Genomic DNA, 12,004 nt, shown 5'->3' on the forward strand with positions numbered 1-12,004 from the left:
CAGCCTGGCCTTGTGATTTGGCTTTTTTGAACAGAGCCTGTCGAGATTTGAGGCCTCGTTTTAATTCCTCTGCCTTTTGTAGCCTTTGTTCCATGTCCATATTCTTGTTTTTGTCCGCGTGTTTCGTTTCATAATGTCGTCTCAGATTATACTCTTTCAGTACCGCCACACTTTCTCCACACAGAAGACACACAGGTTTTCCAGCTACCTTCGTGAACATATACTCCGACTCCCACCTTGTTTGAAACCCCCGGTTCTCAGTATCCACCTTCCGTTTTGCCATTTTTGATGGGTATCTGAAAGTTAATTTTACTGTGATGCTGACGACTGCTGTGCCAATAAATATTGAAATGAAGCAGCCTACTGCTCGGTGCGTCACCTTTGCATTGTGGGAAATGTAGTATTGGTGCGTGTAAAAGATCTGCGGGCTGCCGGCTTGCTGCGGGCCGGTTCTAATAATAAATCAAGATCATCCCAGGGGCCGTAAAAAACCTTCTTGCGGGCCGGATGTGGCCCGCGGGCCTTGACTCTGACATATGTGCTGTAGGCTGTCTCACCGTTGTTGGTAATCAGGCCTACCACTGTTGTGTCGTCAGCAAACTTGATGATTGAGTTGGCCACGCAGTCATAGGTGAACAGGGAGTACAGGAGAGGGCTGAGCATGCACCCTTGTCGGGCCCCCGTGTTGAGGATCAGCTTGGCAGAGGTGTTGTTGCCTACCTTCACCACCTTAGGTCGGCCCGTCAGGAAGTCCAGGAACCAGTTGCACAGGGCGGGGTACAGACCCAGGGCCCCGTGCTTACTGATGAGCTTGGAGGGAACTATGGTGTTGAAGGTTGAACTGTAGTTAATGAACAGCATTCTTACATAAGTATTCCTCTTGTCCAGATGGGATAAGGCAGTGTGTATGCAGTGTGATGGCGATTGCGTCATTCGTGAATCTCTTGGGGTGGTATGCAAACTGTAGTGGGTCTAGGGCAGGGCAACTCCAGTCCTCGAGGGCCTGATTGTCACACTCCCCCCCCCATCCCTATCAAACACACCTGATTTCAAAATAATTGCATTTTTAACTGAAGATCATGATGAGTTGATTATTGGAATCAGGTGTGTTAGGTGGAGCTGGGGCAAAAGTGTGACACCAATCAGGCCCCCGAGGACTGGAGTTGTGCAGGCCTGGTCTAGGGTGTCAGGTAAGGTGGAGTTGATATGATCCTTAACTAGCCTCTCAAAGCACTTCATGATGACAGAAGCGAGTCATTTAGTTTGGGCACCTTCACTTTCTTGGGTACAGTAACAATGATGGACATCTTGAAGCAAGTGGGAACAACAGACTGTGATAGGGATAGATTGAATATGTCCGTAAACACTCCAACCAGCTGGTCTGCACATGCTCTGAAGACGCAACTTGGGATGCTGTATAGGCCGGCAGCCTTGCGAGGGTTAACACGCTTAAATGTCTTACTTATGTCTGTCACGGAGAACCTTGCCGTGGTGAAATGCGGTGGTTCGCACTTTCAGTTTTGAGGGAATGCTGTCACAGTGGGAACACTTCCTGATGAACACAGTCACTGAGTCAGTGTATACGTCAATACTATTTTCAGAGACAACCGGAAACATTTTCCAGTCCGAGTGATTAAAGCGATCTTTAAGCATAGGTTCCAATTGGTCTCACGAATGTTGAACAGTCCTTACCATGGGTACTTCTTGCTTAAGTTTCTGCCTATAGTAGGGGTTGAGCAAAATGGAGGAGTGATCTGATTTGCTGAAAGGGAGGACGGGGGAGGGCCTTGTAGCCAGTTGAAATTGTTATTTCAATCAGTTATTTGAAATAACAATATTATTGTTCAGAGCAGAGATGTATTGTCACATCCTGACCTTAGTATTCTTTGTTTTCCTTGTTATTTTGGTTAGGTCAGGGTGTGACATGGGTGATGTATGTCTTTTTTGTTTTTTTCTAGGGGTTTTGTATGCTTATGGGGCTGTTTCCTTTCTAGGTAAATTGTATGTCTATGGTTGCCTAGATTGGTTCTCAATTAGAGGCAGCTGTCTATCGTTGTCTCTGATTGGGAACCATATTTAGGCAGCCATATTCTGTGGGTACTTTGTGGGTGATTGTCTATGTCTAGTGTTTGTGTCAGCACTATTGTTTATTAGCTTCACTTTTGTTGTTTTGTAGTGTTCAGTTTTTTCAATTAAAATGACGAACACTTACCACGCTGCATTTTGGTCCGCTTCTTACGACGATCGTGACATGTATTTTAATTTGTGAATTCGGAATGTGCCAAGAGGTTATAGGCATTTTTCCAACAGAATCTATACCTTCTAGACTGGAGTATGTCGTGATATCACAGAATCTAACAATATAAATAATGCACAAAAACACAAAGTACTTTGTGTTCTTGGACAATCCGTTTAGCATGACCACTTACACTGTGATCAGTAACTTTAAAGATAGAATCTGCATTAGGGGAAACAGTGCCACTGTCCGCCACAGCACCTTAGTTATTGTTTTTGTTTTGTGGACTACATGGAGGTAGTAAAAAAAATACCAGCACATATTCTGCTGTCCTGCGTTTCTGTACCGTCTGCAATGATGTCTGCAATTGTTGTTTGCAGTAACTTCTTTGTTGTTTTATCCCAAAACGGACATTATAGCATTAAAGATTCCAGCTTTAATCTAACATTTATAAAGGGATCTGAAGAAAAATAGTATCTGTATCCCCATTACTTATTCATCTTTATGTTCATACCTAACTGGGGCACTAAGACAGGTCACATACAATGTCCTCTGAAAGCGAATGGCTTTATCCGACAGTATATTGAGTTACATATTCCCCTATTTATGGGAAAAACAGGTCTTGGAGATAACAAGAAAGGTGATATTTACAGTGCCCTCCAGGCAGCAGCAGCAGTGTGATGTGTCTGTCTGTCCTGCTTAATCACAGATCAGGTACTGTAGGTAGGTGGAGGAGGTGCACTGTGTAGATTTGAAAAGACACAAAGACAAGATTACTGCTCTCTTTGTATCTAGATAATTATAACTTTTTGGAGTTCGCATTGGATCAGTGTCTATGGATGGCAATTTGTAGCATATTTGTTAAACATGTAACTGTTTCTCTTTTGATTAGAATGACCTCTGATACTATGATCTCTTAAGAAACTTGATTGACACGGGATCACATGTCCATTTACTCCATAAAGAGACTACAACATGATACTGTCCTTATGTGATTCATATACGGTTTTGAATATACTGTACGTACACTACCGTTCAAAAGTTTGGGGTCACTTAGAAATGTCCTTGTTTTTAAAGAAAAGCACAAATTTTGTCCATTAAAATAACATCAAATTGATCAGAAATACAGTGTAGACATTGACAATGTTGTACATTAATATTATAGCTGGAAACGGCTGATTGTTTTATGGAATATCTACTTAGGCCTATTAACAGCAACCATCACTCCTGTGTTCCAATGGCACGTTGTGTTAGCTAATCCAAGTTTATCATTTTAAAGGCTAATTGATCATTAGAAAAACATTTTGCAATTATGCCAGTACAGTTGAAAACTGTTGTTCTGATTAAAGAAGAAATAAAACTGACCTTTAGACTAGTTGAGTATCTGGAGCATCAGAATTTGTGGATTTGATTACAGGCTCAAAATGTCCAGAAACAAAGAACTTTCTTCTGAAACTCGTCAGTCTATTCTTGTTCTGAGAAATGAACAGCGCAAACTGGCTCTAACCAGAATAGAAAGAGGAGTGGGAGGCCCCGGTGCACAACTGAGCAAGAGGACAAGTATATTAGAGTATCTAGTTTGAGAAAAAGACACCTCACAAGTCATCAACTGGCAGCTTCATTAAATAGTAATGGCAAAACAGCAGTCTCTGTAACGGTTTTCTTTCGGTGAAGGAGAGTCAGACCAAAACGCAGCGTGGTATTCTTGATACATGTTTAATAAAGACGACACACGATCAATACAAAAACAATAAACGTAATGTGAAAACCGAAACAGCCTAAACTGGTGCAACCTAACACAGACAGGAACAAGGACAATCACCCGCCAAACACACAGTGAAACCCAGGCTACCTACATATGGTTCCCAATCAGAGACAATGACTAACACCTGCCTCTGATTGAGAACCATATCAGGCCAGACATAGAAATAGACAAACAAGACATCCAACATAGAATGCCCACCCAGCTCACGTCCTGACCAACACTAAAACAAGGAAAACACACACGAACGATGGTCAGAACGTGACAGTACCCCCCCTCCAAGGTGCGGACTCCGAACGCACAACCAAAACCTATAGGGGAGGGTGTGGGTGGGCATCTGTCCGCGGTGGCGGCTCTGGCGCTGGACGTGGACCCCACTCCATAATTGTCTTAGTCCACCTCCTTAGCGTCCCTAGATAGGCGACCCTCGCCGCCGACCTTGGCCTAGTAGTCCTCACCAAGGGCCCCACTGGACTGAGGGGCAGCTCGGGACTGAGGTAGCTCGGGACTGAGGGGTAGCTCGGGACTGAGGGGTAGCTCGGGACTGAGGGGTAGCTCGGGACTGAGGGGAGGCTCGGGACTGAGGGGAAGCTCGGGACTGAGAGGAAGCTCAGCACTGAGAGGAAGCTCAGCACTGAGAGGAAGCTCAGGCAGGTAGTTGGCAGATCCTGGCTGACTGGCGGATCCTGGCTGAATGGCGGATCCTGGCTGACTGGCAGATCTGGAAGATCCTGGCTGAATGGCGGATCCTGGCCTATCTCACATACAGAGAAACACAATGTTAGAATTCTAATAAGACAGTAATGCAGAACAGACATATAGCCCCTGATAGGTCTACTGATGATATAGTATCTATGCAACTAGATTTTCTTCTTTATCAGATGTCCCTGGTGTATTTTATTATAGGTCCCTGGTGTGTTTTATTAGAGGTCCCTAGTGTATTTTATTAGAGGTCCCTGATATATTTTATTAGATGTCCCTGATATACTTTATTATAGGTCCCTGGTGTATTTTATTAGAGGTCCCTAATGTGTTTTATTAGAGGTCCCTGGTGTATTTTATTAGAGGTCCCTGGTGTATTTTATTATAGGTCCCTGGTGTATTTTATTAGATGTCCCTGATATATTTTATTAGAGGTCCCTGGTGTATTTTATTTTGGTTCTGGAGACTTCTGCTCCAAAGGGAATGAATAAAGGGAGATGAGTTAGGGGGTGGGGTTGTTGTTGAGTTGGTTGGGGAGGCTGTACATTTCTACCAGGTCAAAAGTAGTGCATTATATGGGGAATAGGGTGTCATTTTGGACGCAGACAATGTCTGGCCCTCTGCCGTGTTAAAGGCATGGTCCCTGAGGTTCCATACATCCAGATCCAGGGAGGCCTGGTTTGTCAACCTTGTCTAAGGGTTGTCTAACTTCCATAAGGTGTATTTGTATCTGTTTTTTAAATCTAATTTTATTGCTGGCATGAGTTACTTGATGTGGAATAGAGTTCCATGTAGTCATGGCTCTGTGTATTACTGTGTGCCTCTCATAGCCTGTTCTGGACTTGGGGACTGTGAAGAGACCTCTGGTGGCATGTCTTGTGGTGTATGAATGGGTGTCTGAGCTGTGTGCCAGTAGGTCAAACAGACAGCTCTGTGCATTCAACATGTCAATCTCTCTCACAAATACAAGTACTGATAAAGTCAATATCTCATCCACAGGAGAGATTAACATGCATATTATTAATGTTAGCCTCTGTGTACATCCAAGGGCCAGCGGTGTTCTAAGCCCATTTTAATTTTCCTAAGTCCCTCTTTGTGACACCTGACCACACAACAGACCATTATTCCAGGTGCTACAAAACTAGGCCCTGTACTGTAGGACCTGCCTTGTTGATAGTGATGTTAAGAAGGCAGAGCAGAGCTTTATCATGGACAGACTTCTCCCCATCTTAGCTACTGTTGTGTTAATATGTTTTGACCATGACAGTTGCAACTTACTCAATGTCCAAAGTTTTCATTACAATATTTAGCTGAGGTTTAGAGTTTAGTAAATGATTTGTCCCAAATACAATGCTTTTAGTTTTTTAAATATTTAGGACTAACTTATTCCTTGCCGCCCATTGTGAAACTAACTGTTAAGTGTTGCAGTCATTTCAGTCGCTGTAGTAGCTAACGTGTATATTGTTGAGTCATCCGCATACATATACAGTGCGTTCGGAAAGGATTCAGACCCCATGACCTTTTTCACATTTTGTTATGTTACAGCCTTATTTTAAAATTGATTAAATTAATTGACAAGGAAAACAATCTACACACAGTACCCCATAATGACAAAGCAAAAACAGGTTTTTAGACATTTTTAAAACACATAAATACCTTATTTACATAAGTATTCAGACCCTTTGCTATGAGACTCAAGCTCAGGTGCATCGTGTTAACATTGATCATCCTTGAGATTTGGGTCCACCTGTGGTAAATTCAATAGATTGTACATGATTTGGAAAGGCACACACCTGCCTATATAAGGTTCCACAGTTGACAGTGCCAGTTGACATGATTGTGTCGAGGCACAGATCTGGGGAAGGGTACCAACAAATGTCTGCAGCATTGAAGGTTCAAGAACAAAATGGCCTCCATCATTCTTAAACTGAAGAAGCTTGGAACCACCAAGACTTTTCCTAGAGCTGGACGCCCGGCAAAACTGTGCAATTGGGGGAACCCAATGGTCACTCTGACAGAGCTCCAGAGTTCCTCTGTGGAGATGGGAGAACCTTCCAGAAGGACAACCATCTCTGCAGCACTCTACCAATCAGGCCTTTATGGTAGAGTGGCAAGATGGAAGCCACTCCTCATTAAAAGGCACATGACAGCCCACTTGGAGTTTGCCAAAAGGCACCTAAAGGACACTCAGACCATGAGAAACAAGATTCTCTGTTCTGATGAAAACAAGATTGAACTCTTTGGCCTGGATGCCAAGCTTCACGCCTGGAAGTAACCTGGCACCTTCCCTATGGTGAAGCATGGTGGTGGCAGCATCATGCTGTGGGGATGTTTTTTCAGCGACAGGGACTGGGAGACTAGTCAGGATCGAGGGAAAGATGAATGGAGCAAAGTACAGAGAGTTCCTTGATGGAAACCTGCTCCAGAGTGCTCAGGACCTCAGACTTGGGTGAAGGTTCACCTTCCAACAGGACAACGACCCTAATCACACAGCCAAGACAACGCAGGATTGGCTTCAGGACAAGTCTCAGAATGTCCTTGTGTGGCCCAGCCAGAGCCCGGACTTGAACCCGGTCGAACATCTCTGGAAAGACCTGAAAATAGCTGTGCAGTGACAATCTTGAGAGGATCTGCAAAGAAGAATGTGAGAAACTCCCCAACTACAGGTGTGTCAAGCTTGTAGCGTCATACCCAAGAAGACTCGAGGCTGTAATCACTGCCAAAGGTGTTTGAACAGAGTACTGAGTAAAGGGTCTGAATACTTATGTAAATGTGATATTTCCTTTTTTTAAATAAATTACAAACATTTGTAAAAAACTTGTTTTGCTTTGTTATTATGGGGTTTTGTGTGTAGATTGATGAGGAAAACAAATATTTAATCAATTTTAGAATAAGGCTGTAACGTAACAAAATGTGGAAAAAGACAAGGGATCTAAATACACACTGGCTTTACTCAAAGTCAGTGGCATGTCATTAGAAAAGATTGAAAGGAAGGTTCCTAGACAGCTGTCCTGGGGGATTCCTGATTCTATCTGGATTATGTTGGATAGGCTTCCGTTAAAAAACACCCTATGTGTTCTGTTAGACAGGTAACTCTTCATCCACAATGTAGCAGGGGGTGTAAAGCCATAACACATATGTTTTTCCAGCAGCAGACTATGATTGATAATGTCAAAAGCCACACTGAAGTCTAACAAAACAGCCCCCACAATATTTTTAATATCAATTTGTCAGTGGGTTTTGTGATGAATGAGCCATCTGATTCAATGAAGGGAGCGGAGTTTGCCTTTTTGCCCAACATTTTTACATTCTTTATGTAATTTATCTTTGTTTCATAGTATAGTTTCTTCTTCTTTCTATTCAGTTTAGTCATTCAGTTTGGCCATGTTCATGCATTTACTCATGCAGGATACTGCTTTGAAGTGGTCTCTAAAGTGGCAGCACTTTTTGGATTGGATTCAAACCACTATATTTCAATGCAGACCAAATATCTATTGAATTCGGAGCTGAGTAATTGGAAGCCATGTTGTCTAATATCACAGAATGGTGGATGAGGTTGAGTTATGTTTTTGTGTCACACTCAAACCAATGACATTTCAAAGCTGTGTACTATAGCACAAATTGTATGGGTATTGTTGAATGGGACATTGCTCTCCATTGTACAGTATATGAGCAATATCAAGTTGGAATGTAATTTGGACGGATGCATTTCACTTTGATTTCATGGGAGGCTGTGAATTAATATAAATGATTCAGCATTTTACCAAGAATACACAACCAGCCAGTTTGAAAAGTTATACTGTATTTGTTACAGTATGAACATTCCAATCTGAAATATATCTATATGTACTTGAACGAAGAGACAATTACAACAATATTTTTTTCTGTAAGATTGTTGTTTAGAAGCTAACATTATTTATGACTTTAATCCAGGATTAGCATATGTATAATAACAATAATAAATATTTTATTTATTTATTTTATTTTAAATATTTCACAAACACTGGATAGGTGCAGTGAAATCTATTGTCTTACAGGGTCAGCCAAGGTACTATGGCGCCCATGGAGAAAATGATGTGCCTTGCTCAAGGGCTTAGACTTTTCACCTTGTCGGCTCGGGCATTCAAACTAGCGCCCTTTCTAAGGGACGACAATACATAAGAGATGTTAAACTATACATGATCGAAATCAGCATTTAGTCTGTAAAGAAATATGTCTTCTGCAGAAACCTGACTATTTCAATGGCTCTCTCATTCTTTTCAGGGTATTTTTTGTTGAGGGTTATGGCTGCAGTGACTTTCTGTCCTTTTCCCCGACTCTCCCTTCAACCAATTATCATTTTTTGAACCCATTAACCTAAAATTCGTTCAGAGACTCATTCCTCTCCTATTCTCCCTTCATCAGGCCACTGACCATACTGATGACCAGTTGAAAAACACTACATTACACACACACACTTTGATGGCTCCTATGGTTTGCTGGTGTAATGCGCTTTGTTGTGTGAAGGTATCAATCAGAGGGGAGCAGATTATTAGAGTGTCTGAAAGAGATCAAACAATGGTGCAGACATCACCCAGACATGGCTGATTTACTGCAGCTCTCTCAGGGGCTACATGGCAGATTGCAGTGCTTTAAGGATAAATTATTGCAGAGGCCCACGGTAACGTCTCTCCAACTAGCAACTGTCGGTCTGCCCCAATAAGGAGGCAGGAGAGGGAGCCCGACCTTCTCCTTGCATGATGTAATGGTGCTCTTTCCCGGGTCAGCAGTTACTGTATCATAAGGAGGGGTGGGGGATACACAAACACCCCCACCAACTATTGGAAGTCATCCTTAAAAGACATGTATGGTTGTCTGTGGGAGGGTTGAATGGACATGGGGAAGCAGTTACGCCTAGAAAACATGAAAAAAGGCTCTTTCACAGATGCTATCCAACAAAGGTGAGGCCACAGTGATTCAAGAGGCTGAGCCAGTGTAAGGGAACACATTTAGTTCATTGTGGATGTGTTGGGAAACAAGTTCAGGGAGTGAATCATTTAATAAATGAAAACATAATACAAAACAAGAAACACGAACAACGCACAGACATGAAACTGAAACAATGAAACAACACCTCAAGGAGGTGATGGAGTCCAGGTAAGTGTCATGTGCTGATGCGATGTAACGATGGTGACAGGTGTGCGCCATAACGAGCAGCCTGGTGACCTAGAGGCTGGAGAGAGAGCACACGTGACAGTACCCCCTCCCCGACGCGTGTCTCCAGCCGCAGGATGCCGACCAAAATGAGGATCCCAGGGATCAGGAGCGGACCAGTCACCTCTGCTAAGGCGCTGGAACCTGTCGAACCGGATGAAGCACGGGAGCATGGTGACATAGAGTGCCAGAGAGAGAGAATACGTGACATTATCAACTCCCCGGTGCGCGGCTCCTGCCGCAGGACGCCAACCACAGGGACGATCCCAGGGATCAGGAGCGGACCGGTCACCTCAGAAACCTGATGAACCGGCTGAGGCATGAGAGTCTGATGAGACCTCCCCGACGGGCACCTGTTCACCCAGCTGAGTGAGGCATGGGAGCCTATCGATCCCGCTGAGACATGGGAGCCTATCGAACCCGCTGAGGTATGGAAACCTGTCGAGCCAGCTAAGACAGGGGGACCCATCTGAGGCATGGGAATCTGACAAACTGGCTGAGGCCACCCAGGTAACTCCGGTTATGACACACGGACCCGACATCACCTCCAACATGAAAACAAAAAACTCCCTGACGCTTCCCTTTTGGTGATGCGTCATTCTGTAACGTGTGCGCTGGGAGTCAGGAAACAAGTACAGGGAGTGAATCATTTAATAAATAATAAAACAATAAATAAACAAGAAAAACAAACAACGCACAGACATGAAACAGAAACAATGACGCCTGGGGAAGGAACCAAAGGGAGTGACATACAGTTGAACTCGGAAGTTTACGTACACTTAGATTGGAGTCACTAAAACTCCACAAATTTCTTGTTAACAAACTTTAGTTTCGGCATGTCGGCAAGTCGGTTAGGACATCTACTCTGTGCATGACACAAGTAATTATTTCAACAATTGTTTTCAGACAAATTATCACAATTCCAGTGGGTCAGAAGTGTACATACACTAAGTTGACTGTGCCTTTAAACAACTTGGAAAATTCCAGAGAATGATGTCATGACTTTAGAAGCTTCTGATAGCCTAATTGACACCATTTGAGTCAATTGGAGGTGTACCTGTGGATGTATTTCAAGGCCTAACTTCAAACTCAGTGCCTCTTTGCTTGACATCATGGGAAAATAAAAAGAAATCAGCCAAAAATGGTAGACCTCCACAAGTCTGGTTCATCCTTGGGAGCAATTTCCAAACGCCTGAAGGTACCACGTTCATCTGTACAAACAATAGTACGCAAGTATAAACATCATGGGACCACGCAGCCGTCATACACCTCAGGAAGGCGATGCATTCTGTCTCCTAGAGATGAACGGACTTTGGTACGAAAAGTGCAAATCAATCCCAGAACAACAGCAAAGGAGCTTGTGAAGATGCTGGAGGAAACAGGTACAAAAGTATCTATATCCACAGTATAATGAGTCCTATATTGACATAACCTGAAAGGCAGCTCAGCAAAGAAGAAGCCACTGCTCCAAAACCGCCAGAAAAAAAGCCAGACTACGGTTTGCAACTGCACATGGGGACAAATAACGTACTTTTTGGAGAAATGTCCTCTGGTCTGATGAAACAAAAATATAACTGTTTGGCCATCGTTATGTTTGGAGGAAAAAGGGGGAGGCTTGCAAGCCGAAGAACACCATCCTAACCGTGAAGCACAGGGGTGTCAGCATTGTGCTGTAGGGGTGCTTTGCTGCAGGAGGGGCTGGTGCACTACACAAAATAGATGGCATCATGAAAAAGAAAAAGTATGTGGATATATTGAAGCAACATCTCAAGACATCAGTCAGGAAGTTAAAGCTTGGTCGCAAATGGGTCTTTCAAATGGACAACGACCCCAAGCATACTTCCAAAGTTGTGGCAAAATGGCTTATTAAGGACAGCGAATTCAAGGTATTGGAGTGGCCATCACAAAGGCCTGACCTCAGTCCTATAGAACATTTGTGGGCAGAACTGAAAAAGCATGTACGAGCAAGGAGGCCTACAAACCTGACTCAGTTACACCAGCTCTGTCAGGAGGAATGGGCCAAAATTCACCCAACTTATTATGAGAAGCTTGTGGAAGGCTACCCGAAATGTTTGACCTAAGTTAAACAATTGAACGGCAATGCTAGCAAA

The sequence above is a fragment of the Oncorhynchus clarkii genome, chromosome 9 (genome assembly GCF_045791955.1).
Source record: "Oncorhynchus clarkii lewisi isolate Uvic-CL-2024 chromosome 9, UVic_Ocla_1.0, whole genome shotgun sequence".
NCBI classification, from domain to species: domain Eukaryota; kingdom Metazoa; phylum Chordata; class Actinopteri; order Salmoniformes; family Salmonidae; genus Oncorhynchus; species Oncorhynchus clarkii.